Source organism: Suricata suricatta, chromosome 2 (assembly GCF_006229205.1).
Source record: "Suricata suricatta isolate VVHF042 chromosome 2, meerkat_22Aug2017_6uvM2_HiC, whole genome shotgun sequence".
Classification (NCBI taxonomy): Eukaryota; Metazoa; Chordata; class Mammalia; order Carnivora; family Herpestidae; genus Suricata; species Suricata suricatta.
The window spans coordinates 143666943-143684963 of NC_043701.1; the positions used below are offsets into that span (position 1 = coordinate 143666943).

Consider the following 18021-nt stretch of genomic DNA (forward strand, 5'->3'; position numbering starts at 1 on the left):
CAGGGGGCAGAGAGGCAAGGTCAGCGAAGGGGGGCGGGTCTCGAGGTGAAGGCGGAGCCTGGGGAAGACTGTCAAGGGACGAGGGGCGGGACCAGAGGTGGGCTGAGGCTGGAGTCGGGCTGCGGGGGCGGATCTGAAGGCGGGGCCTGGCCCTGTTGGGCTCGCGCCTGCGCATGGGGAGCCTCGGGGGGCGGGGCTGCGCGCGCGCGGTGCGCGGGCCCCGAGGGCGGAGTCCAGGCGGGTGCTGGCCAAGGGAGGGGGCGCGGTGTCTCTGGAGTCAGGCGCGCCCTCAGGCCGCGGACGCGATGCTTGCTGCTGCGGGTTTGGCGGCGGGGACGGCGGGGATGTGACGGGCGGTCCCTCGCCTCACCTGCGGTCCTTGGGCCCGTGGGTCACTGGGCAACCCGCAGCCGGGCTGCGGCCGGGGAGGCAGCGTGACCTCCGCACGGTGAGAGTCGGGGTCGGTCGGGAGCCGGGGCCGGAGTCGGGGCGGGGCGGGCGAACGCTACAGCCCGGCGTGGTGGGGGGTGGGGGAGTGGCGCGGCGGGTCTCGGGCCCAGGCACCTAGGGTGAGGCAGTGACGCTCTCAGGCCTCCAGCCCTCCCGGCATCGTCTTCAGTTCCCCGCGAGCCGCTTGAGGAGGGACGAGCGTGGAGCCTAGAGGCCGGACGCCCCCCACCCCGCGGGCTGTGACAGGCGCGCAGGGGGCCTCAGGCGCTGGGGGTGCGCCTTTCTTTCAGAAGAAATAAGGGCGAGGCCAAGTTACCCTGTGATTTCCGAGCCAGGATGCTTACGATGGTTGACAGGGGAAAGTACCCGGGTGCCCCAAAGACTGTTGGGTGTTTTTTTTTTTTTTTTAATTGCTTGGCCAAAACAAAAGACACACCTTAAAACACATCCTTAGATCAAACTTTGATGGACCACACCGTTGCCATGGGTTCAGATGCTGCTTCTCTCTCCTTTTGACATCTGCTGTTTTTATACATACATGTGTATGTGTGTGTATATATATATATATATATATATATATATATATATGTTTTTTATGTACCTGCTTTTTAATCAAAATAAAAGGAAGAATGACTCCTTTGAAGTAGACGTTGGTGGCTAAGCTTGAGTTTGAATGTCAATAATTGCAAATTCATCTTTGTAGGCTACCCAGCCAATTAGGCTTGCTGTTCCAACACTAGGCCTTAACAGTGTGGCAGTTACTGATGCAGGGACTCTTCGCGGTCGCTGATTGAAATGTGGATGTTTCACTCTCATTGGGGAGATGAATTGAGTTTTAGTCCTTTCAGAATAGCCATTTGAAAAGGCATTCCTTTTCTCTTTCTCTCCTGAGAATTAAAATGTAATGGAACTTATTAATTTTGCCACTTACAAGAAAAAATCATCTTGTAGACTAAAGATTTTAGTGGTGACAGCTCTTTAACCAGAAGGAATTTAAGATACCCTCCTCCTGCACAAAATGGGTCTTATCTGCAATCAATAGATGATAAGGATTTTAAACATTCTTGAATGTTTTGCCTGAAGTCAGTCTTCTCAGACCTTATTACTGTTTGCCTCTTGTGATTTATTGAAGCTCTTTAGTATTATTTGCTTATTTTCTTTAGTATTCTCTTTAGGGAAACAACACACACTTTCTTAAGAACCTTTTAGCCACAATTCATATTCTTTTACTTCAGTGTGGTATTAATATACCATAGTAAGAAACTGCTAGAAGCCATCCTGAGAGCAGGAACTCTACATTTAAAACAATTTATTCTATATTTCCATATTGAGACCTGCATTTATTTTGTTTGTTGCCAACTCAACCCCTTTGTATGCTAAAGAAGGGGACTTTGCTTCCCTGTTTAAAAGTCCTGTCAATGACTCTACATAATCTGTATTTGATAAAAGTCAAAGTCCTTTGCGATATCTGATAACTTGTGATGTTTCTAATTTCATTTCTACCATTTTGCTCGCCTCTCCATACAAACACTACTTAAGAGTTCTCTGAAGATGACATCTTCCTTTGTGGTTTTACACTGTTCTTTCTATTGGTAATTCTTCTCTAACTTAGTAAACAATTTGCTCTTCAAGACCTACCGAAAATATCACCTCTGAATATCGTCCAGAAATCTTATCCCCCTCGTCTTGACTGATCCAGTACGACATCATATATTCTACATTTAACATTTGTCAGGAATGATTTGTTTCTGTGTCTGTCTCCATCCGATCTTTGGGTTCCTTCAACTCTAGCATGTACTGTTTTGTGGCACAGGTACTCAAAAACTAATTGATTACATTTTTGAGGAATGCTCTTGATCTTAAATATAGATTTAAGATAGGCAAACTTTGTTAATGATCTCTTTCAATATCAGAAAACATGGAAAAGATTAATGCATAAGGTACCTTAAATTTCCAAGAAGACAGTCAAAGTTGATGCTGATTGGGAATGAAACCCTAGTGATAACAGAAAAAAAAATAATAATGATACATTTTTTAATGTAAGACTAAGAAAAGGCATGCCTAGTAAGGATTGCTGCTGCTTTGGTTTTGGGAGTTTATTTTGAGGCAGTGATTTGCCCCAGGTCATGCAGGTAGAAAGGGACAGAGCTGGGATACAATTCAGGTGTTTTGACTATGTGTATTTTACCTTTGCCCCCAGTTTCCTAATTATAAGTCTTAATAATTGTTCTACAGTTTTGAATGGAAGGTTTTGAGAGGCATAGACACGTATAAGTAAAGAGAGTCTATTAATAGAATGTTGAACTTGAAAGGATTAGCAAATTATTTGGTTCAGTTTAAAAAATTTTACCCATTAAACTACCAAAGCTTGAAAGGGCAATGTCTTATTTAGGTTGCTTAGAGGCACTCGGACCCCACATCTTCTGACCTCATGCTTGTGTATTTTTCATTACTTAATAGTGTTTTGGAGGAAAATAAGGAAGCTGCCAATTTTCAGGAGAACAAATTGGCTTATATTTTCTCCCTCCTTGAATGCTTAGCTGCCACTCTTAGGAACTTAGAGCCTTTGAGTGGTGAGAAACATGATAATTCATTTGGGGATAGAGGAGAAACCTAACCTTCACTACTTTGCTTGGCTGATAGTTTTTAACCTCAGCACTTGGGGCCCTCTATCCAGATGCCCCAAACAAGTGGCTTCTGCTCACCATATGGAGATCCCTCACACCGTTATGTTTTGATGGTAAAATGAGATTTTAATATAATAAGGTTACAGATGGCTAATAGCATGGCTAAAATTACATGTGTGGCTAGTCTCTGTGAGAAGAGCCTATCTGATTACTCCTATGTGATAGGTTATTTTTGAGAAAAAAATTGATGGTTGTGGTTTTATGCCTCTGAAATGTGCACTTATTCTAGTGGGCCTGATCGATTCTGACAGACTTTTTATTTTACAAACAGCTTAATGATGAAAGAAATAAGAAAAATAAATGTTTATTTTTTCAATTTATTTCTCACCATATTTATGATGTTATATTATAATTAAAGCACAAATATAATTTTTAGTATTTCATATTTAATATGTTTTATTTTTGCTATGATTTTTATGCATTTAAATTTTACAGTGTTACAGTGAATTGGGTTATGTATTTATAATAGTTGGATATCCAAGTTGTTTCTTGCTTTGCAAGTAAAACAGTTGTCATATACCTGTGCTACGTTTTGCTTCTTTCCTTTGGGAGGGGAAATACAAGGTCAGAGGGTCTGAACGTTTTTGTCACTTTTGGAAAATATTGCTGAATTTATATCTGAAAGATTTATTTATATATTTTATTTTTTTTAAAGTTTATGTATTTGAGAGAGAGCAAGAGAGAGAAGATGGGGGAGGAGCAGAGAGGGAGAGAGAATCTCAAGCATGCTCTACGCAGTCAGCATGGATCATTGTCAGCATAGAACCTGACACAAGGCTCAGATTTACAAACCATGAGATAATAACCTGAGCCGAAGTTAGATGCTTAACCAACTGAGCCACCCAGGTGCTGAAAATTTTTTTTTATTGATTGACATTGCCTCTTGCTGTCTAGTTGATAAGTTTTATCATACTTTTATAGGTTTTTGTGTTTAAAAGCTTTTTTTTAATAGGTTTAAGACTATCTACTGCCTAACATAACTATTTACAATAGAAAAGCAAATGCAGTATTTTTCTTGTTTTACTTTCTTCTTTGTATGAATTGCTTGTCCTTTGCCAATACGTTTATTGGAATCTTTTTACCTATTTTCATTAGCACTTAACATCATAAATAAGAAGCTTCTAAAATGTTTTTGATCTGTTTTGTTATATTATTGTGGACTTGGCAGTTTTTAAAATGATTAAAAATCACTGACTTACAAAAAATTTTTGCAACTTCATCTTTTGATTGTGAAGTCTGAGAGTGAACATCACTCCATCATCTGATGCACCCTTTTATTTTCTTAAGCTTCTCAAGTTTGTTTTGTTACATGTGTATATCTTTAGAAATTTATATATGCAGCTGAGATTGAATTTCATTTATGTGGATTTTGTACTATAGAGAATCACATTTTCAAGAATCTGTGAGTTCCCCTTGGTAGGTTGCAGCTTTTTTTTCTTCCTGAGCTTGAATAGGAAACAAAACAAAACTAGTTTTTTATTTTGGTTTGTTTTTTTGTAAATGCATACTTGTTTCTAAATAAATTATAGTACATTTGACAAAGCAAAAATTTTAGGAAAGCATAATTTGGTTAATTGAAGTTTTTGTTGGTTCATGGTTAACCAAAAGGTCATTTCTGATTTAACTCTTACTGTTTATTAATTATTGTAAAATATATGAGAGTAAAACTTTGGTTATCTGCTTTCTTTGGGGAGTGAGACATTCTAGATAGATGAGATATCCCAGGGTAATAGTTAACACTGATTTCTGGGTACTGTTCTGGTACTTGGCTTGGAGTTGCTTCCTTGATTTCCATGACAACTATAAGAGGTAGGTTCTTCATATCCTCATTTTGCAAATGAGGAAGCTTAGAGAGGTAAAGTGACCTGCCAGAGGTAACACAGCTAGTAAGCAGTGGAACTGGAACTTAGTCTACTTTTAAGAGGCTGTGTTTGAGACATGTATTATCTTTTTTTGGTGCTAAGGATTCGAACTTTATCTCATAGGCATTGGAAAGATATTAGATGTTTCAGAGTAAGGGGATGATAGGATTTGTCTTTTAGGGAGTTGGCTGATGTGGCAATGTGGGAATATTTTGAATTGTGTTTCTGATAGGAAGTGGTTGAAATAGGTCATATGAGAAATGAGGCCTGAACTGCAAAGTGGATTTGGAGATCAGGGGGTTTTATGGAAAGATACAGGATTTAGTCACTGATTTATAAGAGAGTAGAAAGCTGGAGTGTTGATTTGGAAGATAGGGGGTAGGGTAATGACAGATAATATGTGCTTCCAACACTATGTCATATTTCTTTTATGTATTTTATGCATTGACTGTGATGTATTTGCATCTAATCTAGTGACACATCTGCCTCCCCCACTGGATTGTGTGTTTTTCAAGGACAGAGGCTGAGTCGAAAGCATGAGCTAATACAGGATGAACTAATACAAGAAGAGGACAGGAGACTGAACTGGGGGTGGGAAACACCCAATCACCTAAATCGAAGAGTACATGGAGGAAGAGGAGCTCTAGAAAGTGACAATCACCAGGGAGGATCAGTGCCAGATGGGAGAGGAGTGTTAAGGAGAAGGAGATACTAGCACAAAAGTTAATACCGAAGTGCTCCTTCAGGCTACAAACAATTCTGATTGTTGTGTCCCACTGTGATACTTTGATGACCAACAGTTACACAGAGTTAAGTTGTCTTTACTTTGCTACCTGCTTTTTGCTTCCGTACCTTTCTTAGAGTATCCTATGGTATCATGCTTCATTTAGCTTCTAACATCTGCTTGGTGCTGATGCTTGGTGATGATGCTGGGATGTGACTCAGCCTATTGAGAGCAACCAATCTGAACCCTCCTTTCTTTTTAAGTGAATTGACAACTCAGTATGTTAGGTGTAATATGTAACTTTTCAGTTCTGCGGAGTTGACTGCTTTTCTATGCCTCCAGAGTTACTCCTCTGACTTTCAAGACTTCTGATTAGTTGTTTTGAGATTTGGAACCATTGAGAAGCCAGAGGATTCTTAAAGACTGGATTCATGAAAGCTGAAGTTTTTCACCTGTTTACTTTTCCATGTTGATCAGTTTGATTTTTGGATCATCTTTGAGGATTGTTGATCTTAGGCTCCAGGACCATCATTCCAATTAATAATCTTTGTTCTTTTTGTACAGTTTTATAGTTATCTAAGGTGTGGGGGTTTGTTTTAAAATTCCTTGGTCATTTCCTAACTTATTTCATATGACTGGTTTTCAAAGAGCTGCTTAGGAAAGGAATTTGTATTTGTTTTCTTCTATTATTTGCTTCAAAGCATCCTTATTCTTAACTTGCTGGCTTTTTCTTCTCAATTTAAATCTGGGTTTCTGTACTTGATAAGTACAATGGGAAGGGGAGAAGAGAAAAAAACCCAAAAATGTGGCTAATTACTTTTCTCTTCCCTGCCTTTCTTTAGTTGTTACTACCCTCCTCTCCACAATCACTGCTCCCAACTGTCCAGTTTGGCATGGCCTCTTGCCTCATGTCTTCAGTTCTGTGTGTGGGAATGGGAAATGCAAGACAGCTCTTTTAGCTGAGGAATGCTGCATGTCTCAGGGTTTTTTGGTGCTTCTGTAATAGTGATATCTTTGTAGCTTAGTAGATGCTTTCTATTCCCTGGCAATCTACCGCTTTTTAAAATACAAAAAATAAATATAGGCCATTTTTTCTTTGAATTCTCACTCATTTCTCCTTCCCCTCTCCCTCTTCCCTCTTCCTCTCTGTTTCTCTCTCTCTCTGTCCTCTCAATCTCCCCCCCCCCCCCCCTTACCTTCTCCCCACCATATTACAATTCCACAGTCTTTGATGACTGAGCCCCTAGTGAATACACTAGGGACAACTAAGATAGGCAGACACCAGAAGGTACTTTGAATTGTTGTTGTCATCATATTAATGATATTTGGTTGCAGCCTGAGTGCTTTGGGGAAATTTGAGAGCTTTCTCAGACCATTATGTCTTGGCAGACAGTGTTAGGGCTGGCAATTGCACTTTTCTCTGACAACCATAGTTTAGAAAAGCAGGAACTGTTGGTAACAGCTGGTTAAGTATGGAATGGGTCTGGTGATATTTTGATCTGAGTTGATGGGCCAGTTTATAGGAAGCATATCCAGGTAGTATTTCTTTATAGAGAGTGGCGAGGCAGAGATGGCCATTTTTTTTCTTTATGCTTCCTTTTATTCTTATTTAAATTTTTTTCTCAGGTTTATTTTCTTCATTTCATGGTCACGTTTGCAGTCATCATTTTTCCAGGACTTGAGAAGTTCTACAGTGTAAATTCGCTCAGCCCAAGCTTTGAGACCAGCTCCAGAGTCTAGATTTTCCTGATTCATGCCATCTATCCATTCAAGAAATACCCACTGAGCACTTGCTAATAATGCAAGTGAAGAGCATAGTGTAGTGAAGAAAACATATTTTCTACACTTGTGGAACTTTCATTCTAATGACAAGATACAGAAAATCAACAAGTATATATGTAAAATGCAGCTGTTATAGTGCTGTGGAGAAGATCAACACAGAAAAAGGCAGAGAAACCATGCAAGAAGGATGCTGGGTGTTTTTTTTTTTAATAAAAAATTTTTTTAATATATTCATTTGAGGGGAAGGTGAGCAGGGGAGAGGGAGAGAGAGAATCCCGAGCAGGCTCCACACTGTCAGCACAGAGCCCGACATGGGGCTCGATCCCACAAACTGTGATCATGACCTAAGCTGAAATCAAGAGTGGGAGGCTCAACACCCAACGTGCCCCAAGATGCTGCTGTTTTATGTAAGATGGTTAGAGAAGGCTGCAATGATGAATGGTATTTGAGCAGAAACATGGAAGAAGTGAGATTGTGATCTAATCTGGGCAGATATTAGGGGAGAGAGTGTTTGAGGAAGATGAAAGATCTGCAGTGTCTTGTGTCTGAAGTGCACTTGTCTTATTTGAGGAGTGGCAAGTAGATCAGTGGAGGTATTGGGAATGATTGGTGGAAGATGAGGTGGGGGGCCATAGTGGGTACTGGGAGAGGCATGCATGGTAGATTATATATGGCCTTGTAGGCCAGTAGGACTTTGGCTTTTTAGTCTGAAGGTGTGAAGCATTTAAAGAGTTTTGACTTGTTTTAAATAGACTTCTCAACAGTTATGAAGAGAATGTCTGAGGCTGGGTATAATGAGATCATTCCAACAGGCTCCAGCGGCAATCCAGAGTGGGAGATGATAGTGATTTTAGACAGGAATTGAGAGAAGTGCTTACAATCTATATGCATTTTGAAATCAAAGTCAACAGAATTTGATGGTGGATTGGATGTGGCTGTTCATTGATTTTGTCCTGACTAACTGGAAAAATGGAGTTGCTATTTGCCAAGATGGGGAAGACTTCAGGAAAAGCAGATGGGAAATAATGAGTTTAAAATTGGATATGTTAAGTTAACAGTGCAAGTGGAAATACTGTCCAGACAAGGTATGTGTGAGTCTGCAGTTCAGGACAGAGGTCTGGGCTAGATATAAAAAATTTCAGTCATGGGCATGGAGATAGTATTTAATACCCTGAGAACTGATTAAGGTAATCTAGGGAGAGAGTGTGGCTGGAGAAGCAGCCCAGAGATTTTGCTTTAGGGTCCTGTAATGTTGACAGGGAAAGAGAGAGGAAGGACCGGGAGAGCTAGCAAAGGAAACTAAGAAGCATTCCAGGAGGAAGGAGGGCAGTTAAGAGTGAATGGTTTTCCTGAAGCCAAGTTAAAGGTTTTAAGGAGTGAGTGAGTGAACAGCTCTGTCAGATCTTATTAGATTCAGTAAAGGATGTGACTGATAGATTTATTAATATGAGAATCATTGGTGACTGTAACACGTTTGTGGTGGATTGGTGGTGATGAAAACTTTATTGGAGTGAGTTTAAGAGAGAACTGTAGGAAGGGAGTTGGTTTCAAGGACTTTGCTATAAATTGAAGATGAGAAAAAACCAGGGCGATAGCTAGAGGGGATGTGGAGTCAAGGAATTGTTTTTTTTTTTAAAGATGCGTGCTTTTCTAGTATAGTTGTGTAAATACAAAAACACTTATAGCTAATGAAATGGCCCAATAGAGAGAAAGATTAAAGGAGCCATTTCTTTGAAAAATAAATGAAATTAAATCCTAATCTGTGAACCCACAGTCTGTCATTATCATATATATATATGTCCTTATGTATTAACCTATATCTTGCAAATTAAGACAGTGGCTAGTGGGGAGAGGTGTTAAAAAACACCCCATGCCCCAAATTTGTTGAATTTTTTTTATCAGCTCAAAACTAGTTTTTATAGATAAGTAATGAAATTTTTAATGGATTGTTAGGAAATGAGTTAAATGGTCTTTTTTTAATTTTTAATTTTTTTGCTAACCTGTTTCTGTTTGGTAACTTCTCCCTGTTTATTGTTCTCAGCAGTTTTGCACAGTGCTTGCCCTGCAGTTCTAAATTTTGGTTTGGTAATCTCTTTCTGATATAGTAGTTTTACTGTGAAATGCCTTTTTTAAAAAGGAAAAAACTAAAATAAAAACCCTTCTTAAGTGAAGTACTTTTAAGGGAAAGATTTGATGGCCATTCTTTTTCCTTTTTTTCTAATGTACCTGACCATACTTTTACTGTAATTGCTTCTGATTATTGAGTTGATGTTTGAGATGAGTTCAGAAACTTAAGTTGAAAGCCCATATTACAACTACATTACTTTATGTGCCTCCATCTGTGGTTCATTTATGTTTGAGTAAGAAGTTGTCAATGTTCAGTGCTGAAGCATTACTGCAATTGCTTTCTAATCTTCGTTGGTCTTATTCCAGATTTTCTTCCATTAGCCGCTTATCCATATTACTGACTTTTGCTTTCTGAAACACACATCTGATCATGTTTTATTGTTGCTTAAAAAATCTTCTTTGGCTTTCCGTTAACTGTGGAAGTTAGACCCCTCCCCCCCTTTTTTTTTTTTTTTTTTGCTGCTTGCTCACCTCCTGGCTGTACCTGCATTCTGCTTTAGAGGATTTGGAGCGCTCCTTGCTGGGTTCTAATGTACATCTGATGTTTCTTACCACAGGATAATGGTCAAATTTGCTGTCACTGTACAGAAAGTCCTCCATGTGTTGTGGCCTTTATCTTTTGTTGTGGTTCCATGAATATGAGAAACTCTTTGACATCTCTGTGCTTTTGCACATATCCTTTTTTTTTTCCCAGAATGCCATCTAACTTCTTAGCTATCTTGTTAAATCACATCATCTTTTTAGAAGCCCAAATAAAAGTCTTTTCTTCTAGGAAAACTTCTAGGCATATTTTCATCATGCTTGCTCTAATCTACCTCCATTATATTCTCTGTTACCTGTGTTCTTGTAACATTTTGCAGTTATTTTGTTTTTGTATTTACTGTATTTTCCTCTACTTGATTTTATGGCTGGTCTCCCTTTCCTCAACACTAAACTTATAGTCACTCAATGAATTTTTGTTGAATGAATGTTTGAGTAAAGCAGATGATTATTTAACCTTGACCCACTTTTTAAAAAAGTTATTTATTTATTTTTGAGAGAGAGCAAGAGAGCACATGTGTGCACAAGTTTGGGAGGCAGATGGGCAGAGAGAGAGGAGAGAGAGACTCCAAAACAGGCTCCACACTCTCAGCACAGAGCCCCGTGTGGGGCTTGAACCCACAAACTGTGAGATTATGACCTGAGCCAAAATTGGGCACTTAACTGACTCAGCCACACAGGCACCCCAACACTGACCCACTTAAAAATTTTTTTCATTGAATTTTTAAATATTTATGTATTTATTTATTTTGAGAGAGGGAGGGAGGGAAGGACAGAGAAAGAGAGAGAGAGAGAAAACAAGTCAGGGAGGGGCAGAGAGAAAGAGAGACCCAATCCCAAGCACGCTCTGCGCCATCAGTGCAGAGCCCGATGAGGGGCCCAAACCCACAAACTGTGAGATCATGACCTAAGCTGAGGTCAAGAGTCAGATGCTTAACTTGACTGAGCAACCCTGGTGCCCCAACATTGACCCACTTCTGAATGACCCATTTGGTTGGTCTTTTTACATCAATTTAATTTGTACAGATTATTCAGATGAGCAATTCAGAGAGTATTCTTAAAGACAGAGTCACATACAGAGTGTCTTAGGAAATTAATATTTTATTAAATATTTGTTCTGAGCAAATAATGAGATTTGTTAATTTCATCTTCTAGTTCAAATTTTTTTTTGTTTTATTTGGTCTGAATATCTGAATATTTATATCCTCTGTGGTTTCAGTTTTTCCTCTTTGATATATCTATTTGGTTGTCCTTATCCTCTACCCTCAACATCTCTCTCTCTCTTTTTTTAATAGTTTACTTATTTATTTTGAGAGAGGCAGAGAGAGTGTGAGAAGGAAAGGGGCAGAGAGAGGGAGAATCTCAAGCTGTGAGCAGAGCCCTACATGGGGTGGGGAGTCGGGGAGCCGCAGCTCAAACTCATGAAACTGTGAGATCATGACCTGAGCTGAAATCTAGAGGTGGATGCTTAACTGAACCACTCAGGCACTCCTACCCTAAATGTTTGGTTTTTTTTTTTTGAGAGACAGAGAGAGACAGTGCGATCAGAGGAGGGTCAGAGAGAGAGGGAGACACAGAATCTGAAGCAGGCTCCAGGCTCCGAGCTAGCAGTCAGCACAGAGCTCGACATGGGGCTTGAACCCATGAACCATGAGATCATGACCTGAGCCAAAGCCGGACGCTTAACCGACTGAGCCACCCAGGCGCCCCCTAAATGTATTTTAAACTTATTTTCTAACCTTGATTTTGACTGTATGTTAGTATTTTCTGTAGCACCATCTTTGGTTTCTCTACAGTATCTTTAGGTCTTACTTCTGTATCTTATCATTACTGAGTTTTATCATAATTCAACAAGCATTTTTTTTTTGGCTACTTCCCATGTTCCTGATTTGTTAGTACTAGTGATGAGAGGCTGAATAAGAGGTCTCAGTCCACGAATTTTTGTGATACCTGATGAGTATAGTAATAGTGGAATGCCTTGGGAGTTCTTTCTTTCATGTACTCCTTAATTCTTACTTTGGCTACTACTAACCTCTTTCAGGCCCTAGATAATTTTAAGACTCTTCAGTAACTTGTCTTGCCTTAACTCTCCTGTCATTCCAGTTCATCATGGATACTGCCAGCAGATTTGCTTCGTTGTCTTTGAAAGAAGAAAAAAAAGTACCAGTCTTTCTTCTTCATAAAATAAAGTCCAAAATAGAATGCAGTCTGCAATGCCAAGCCTTTGGCCCAGACTTCCTTTCTTTTCTTCTGCTACATGAACTCTTCATTCCAGCAAAACTCTTCTACATTCTGTTCCACAGTTCATACTTTTTCTTTTTTGCCTTGCTTGTTTGAGCCATTCCACTATCCCAACAGTGTTTTTACTCTTAGTTCCTCTACTTACTGGAATTGTGTTTGTTCTTGGATGTAGTTCCCAATTGTTAAATCTAGTGTGAACCTCTCATCCTTTGCCTTCATAACATCACTCTTTTCTGTTTCTCTTTCTTACCTATTCTTTCTCAGCTGTCTTTACTGACTTCTATCCCTAAATATTCCAGGGTTTTCAGTCTGACCTCTTTTTTCTTCATTCTGTCATGCTCTCTTGGAACACATGTCATTTTTCATTATCTCCTGTTGTTCATTTCCCCAGCCCTGTTTTTGTCTTGAACACTCCAGCCCTTAGGTTTGCTACTGACAATGTCCACCTGATTGTCTAGCAGAAAACCTGAAAGTTACAACATCAAAATTAAGTACATGTTTTTCTCCAGAAGCATGTATTCACCTCATTTTCCTGTCTTGGTTAATGATGCTGTCAATCACTCAGTTACTCAAATTATAAACCTGGGAACCATCCTGACGTTTATTCTCCCAACCCTTATTTTCCATTAGCTGGCAAGTCCTGATGTTGGAGCTTTTCCCTCTCCATTGCCTTTACTCTTTCCTTGAGCCAGGTTCTAATATCCTAGTAACCATTATAAAAAGGCCCTTTAAAAAAAGTCTTTTGCCTGATCCTGAATATTGTATAGGAAATTCATGTTGGTTGTATCCTGTAGGAATGCCAGCGGCAAAATTTGCCACTCTAGAATAACACCTGAACCATGGACTAATCTTTGTGTATCCATTAAAGGTTAATTTCCTAAGTATTTCTGTGATATTGTTAAGATATAACTTATGCTTTGTACAAGAAATTTTCTTAAGGATTAAGAATATTATTTCTAAAGATAAAAGGGAAAGTAAGAAAAGATACAGGAAACAGAGGCCTTTCTGGGATAAGTGCCAGAAATGATCTTTCAGGACATTTTCATAATGAGCTGGAAAAAAGATTATAAGTTAGAAAGTAATGCTAGGTGCTTTGTGTCCAAATGCCAGTTAAAGAGCAGATAACTATAGAAGGAGCTTCAGACTGTGAGTAGATAAAACTGAGAGCTTTAGTGTGGGGAATTGTAAGCTAATAGATTTGAATAGTACTTTGAAGAGATGTTTTTTAACCATCAGTCCATAATCAGGTGAGACTCCTGATACTATTATTGCATGTACTGGCAGATACTGGCCTAATGTGCTGATGCTGCAGAGGTGGTACCATGGTCACCACCTCTGTATCATCTAATATGTTTCATAAGCACAAGTCCTTTCGACTGAAGCATTATTTTCTGAATTCAGGTATAGTCAAAGAAGAACTTTTCAGTTTTTTAAAAATTTTTTCTTGGTTTTCTTTCTTTGATTTTAGGTAGAATCTATCTTGCTTGTGACATTTATTTAAAATTTTTTAGGGCACCTGGGTAGCTCAGTCGGTTAAGCTTCCGACTTCGGCTCAGGTCAGATCTCACGTTCGTGGGTTCGAGTCCTGCATAAGGCTCTGTGCTGACAGCTAGCTCAGAGCCTGGAGCCTGCTTCTGGTTCTGTGTCTCCTTCTCTCTCTGCCCCTCCCCCTCTCATGCTCTGTCTCTCTCTGTATCAAAAATAAATTAAAACATTAAAAAAATTTTATTTATTTTTTGAGAAATTAATTAAAAATTAATTTATTTTTGAGAGAGAGAGAGTGTGTGAGCAGGGGAGGGTCAGAGAGAGAGGGAGACACAGAATCCAAAGACAGGCTCCAGGCTCTGAGCTACCTGTCAGCACAGAGCCTGATGCGGGGCTCGAACCCACAAACCGTGAGATGACTTGAACCAAAGTTGGACGCTTAACCAACTGAGCCACCAAGGCACCCCACTTGTGACATTTTAAAAAGTCAAGTTAACAGAAGAAATTACTCTAAAACTTGAGTCGCTTATATATTGAATGAGTTAGCATATGTTTCAGAATAATTGAATTTTCTATATTGTGAGTATTTTGCAAGATTATTGTGTATTTTTTTTTTTTTTTTTAGTTGCTGCTGTTTTGTGGACTTTTGTTAATTTTCCAATCAATTTAGGGTTTATGAGGCTGGTACTAGATTTCTCACTTGGAACTTATTTTGGAAAATGTATTTGAACATTCTGTATTATAGCATTTTGAAGTTGAGCATGGGGTGTGTATCATTTTGGCTTATAATGTTCTGCCTAGGAGTGCCTCTCTGGAGAAAAGAAGGAGAAAGGCTTTATAGAGAGCCCCCAAGGTAGATGGAATGGCATTTTGAGCTGAGGGAGTGCTGTGTACTCTGGTAAGGAGTTCTGAAAGATCTTAATATGGGAATGGATTCTTGGGTGGTTCAGTGTGAGTTGAAGACAGGGTTTATGGGGTAGTGGTACGAGGGAGCAGCTTCAAAGGAACACTTGCTTACTTTCTGTGTATCTATGGACAGATGATGTGATTTCTTCAAGTTTTTTTAAATGTTTATTTAGTTAGAGGGAGCTAGGAGAGAATGTGAGGAGGAGAGGGGGGCAGAGTATGGGGGGGGAGGACGTGGAGAGAGAGAGAGAGAGAGAGAGAGAGAGAGAGAGAGAGAGAGAGAGAGAGAGAATATCCCAAGCAGGCTCCATGCTCATCATGGAGCCCAATGCAAGGTTTGATCCTACAACCATGAGATCATTACCTGAGCCGAAATCAAGAGTTGGACGCTTCACCAACTGAGCCACTCATGCACCCCTCTCCAAGTTTCAGTCTCCTTAAATCTGCAAAATAAGAATAACAAAGATCCCTATTTATAGGATTGTTGTAGCATTTAAATGAGGTAACCCGAGTACCAGGTACACAAGTGCTATGTAGGTACCAGCTGCTGTTGTTAGTACTGTTTTGTGGCATTTGTTCTTTGGAGAGCCATTGAAAGATTTTATTTTTTTATTTTTTATTTTTTTTGGTTTATTTTTCTTTACACCCAACATGGGGCTTGAACTCATGACTCCAAGATCAAGAGTTGCATGCTCCTCTGACTGAGGCAGTCAGGTGCCCCTGAAGGATTTTAAACGGAAGAGTGACATAATCAGATTATAGTTTTGAATATTAAGTCTGAGAAAAGTATAAAGGATGCATTAAAGGGGAAAAGCTGAAGGTAGGGAATTAAGGAAACATGCTAATAGAATACTGGCTAGAGATGGTAAGCTTCTAGATTAAGAAATGAGGTAGTTTTGGAGAAGACAGGATGGATTTGAGAATTATTAAAAAGTGATGTGCATTATATTCTATGAGTTGGGAAAATCTAAAGGGAACTAGGAAAATAGCAAGGATGTAGACAGAATGTACAGCTGGTGCTCATTGGTTAATGGGAGAGGGCAGAAGAGGATATTTAGAGGCACATACTCACCATTTCAAAGGGTCTAATGGCTGAGCTGGGCTGCCTACCATTTTCCAGATGGGGCTGGAGCATTTGGGCATCTTTTGATGAATCCAGAGCAGTGACTTTGGGCAGCACACAGTGATAATGTGCCAAGTATCAGGAAGCTCTCATGAATGCAGGAGAGACATGACACAACCACAAATAGACCTAAACAGTTGCAGGCTTGAAATAGAGGAAGAGCTAATTCCTAAGGGACTGGAAAGACAAACTGACAGTTTTAAATTATATTTCGATTTGAATCTCTGAGTTCTTCTCTATCTGAGTGCTAAAAGATCAGCCCTACTAGGACTCACCAGGGACTCATCTAAGTTCTGTTGATTTTACAAGCTCAAAAATATCTTTTTTTTGTTTTGTTTATCTATTTTTAAGAGAGAGCACAAGCAAGGGTGGAGCGGAGAGAAAGGGAGACAAAATCGGAGGGCTCAGAACTATCAACACAGAGCCTGACGAGGGGCTTGAACTCATAAACTGTGACGTCATGATCTCAGTGGAAGTTGAACGCTTAACCCACTGAGCCACCCAGGAGTGCTCAAACTCAGAAGTATCTTTTAAGCATTTGGTATTTTACCATTTGATAATTGGGACATTTTGAAATGTTAACATACAGTCATGGTGCCTGGGTGGCTCAGTGGGTTAAAAGCGTCCAATTTCAGCTCAGGTCATGATCTCCTGGTTTGGGAGTTTGAGCCCCACTTTGGGCTCTCTGCTGTCAGCGTGAGCCTGCTTCGGATCCTCTTTCCCTCTTTCTCTCTCTCTCTCTGCTCCTCCCCTGCTGGTTTTCTTCCTCTCTCTCTCAAAAAATAAAATAAACTTTAAAATAAGAGAAATGTTAACATATAGTTATTTTGCTAAAAGATGCATATCTGATATATAATTTTGTTTTTGGAACACTTTATGTATATTATCATTTAATCATATATTCTTTGGCAAGTTTAATTGTAACATTTGAAAAACTGCCTTTCACAGTAAAATGATTAGTTTTCAATTTATTTACTAAGTTGAATATTCTTACCTTACATAATTTTACTTAAGGATTGTGATAATAGAGAACAAAGTTCTGTCTAGAATATTATGACGTGTATTTTCTTGTCAGTGACGTGTTCCCTGCATTGATTGACCCGTAGCGAGTATAGGTTAAATATAAATGTACTTTGAATTTAAGGTGTGGTTGATACTTAGGCCTCAGTCTACAATATCTTTTTCCTTTTATTAATTATATTTTATGAAATTATAGTTGTTATTGAAGTAGACAAGATTTGGGATTGTGCATAGTGTTATTGGCATTTTCAGTTCTTATTTTTTAAAGTGTGATGCAAATTTTATTTTTTATTTTTATTTCATTTATAAAATTATTTTTTTTAAGTCAAGGTAGTTTACATACAGTGTAGTGTTGGTTTCAGGCATAGGCATTTTCAATTTTTCATCAGTAATACCCAGATATTATGTCTCCTTTCCTGTGGAATTAGAGTAAGACTCTTTCTGCATACATGCTGCCGTGTCCAAGGCAAAGAAAGAAAATACCTTCTAGTAAATTTGCAGTTCTACATATTTAGATTTTTTGGTTACTTTCATTTCACTCAGTAGGGTTCATTGAGTGTTTTTCCTACATATTAAAGTAGAATATGTATAGATAGGATTTTCAAAATAATGTGATGATTGCTATACCCAGAGATGAATGGGAGCGTAGAGGAGGAACACTTAACCAAGGCAGGTATCACATGACCATGGTGATTCTATGGTGAGCTTTATTGCTATATATTACATGAGAAGTCAAAATACAAAACTTAAGAATTGTCATCTAACAGCCTGATACAGATCAGGCCATAGGAACTAGTACATTCCAGAGACACACAGACATTGTAGGTCATGGAAGATGGCAAATTGCAGTAAGCCTGTTGTTTCAGCCCTCACTTCTTGTCATGCTCTCTCTTTGTGGAGCTGTTGTATATGCTTCTTGTCTCCCTGATGGGGACACTATTCTTGGTAATGGAAAAGACAAGATAGCTGGTTTGGGGGGAAATATTTATGAAATAGGTTGAAAAGAATTATAATTATTTGGCATGAATGAGTTAAGTGTAGTAGTGACTGCTTAATTTTTTTTTTTTAATTTGG

The 18021-nt window shown here is 39.2% G+C and overlaps 1 protein-coding gene across 4 annotated transcripts in view; it reads left to right on the forward strand.

The window, feature by feature from the left end:
- Positions 1 to 226: 226 nt before the first annotated feature.
- CCSER2 (coiled-coil serine rich protein 2) overlaps positions 227 to 18021 on the forward strand; it is a 159456-nt gene continuing 141661 nt past the window's right edge. For all 4 annotated transcript variants that reach the window (XM_029932048.1, XM_029932047.1, XM_029932049.1 and 1 more), the window contains exon 1: positions 227 to 448. The gene's annotated coding sequence lies outside the window, so the exon portion shown is untranslated. The remainder of the gene's footprint in view (positions 449 to 18021) is intronic.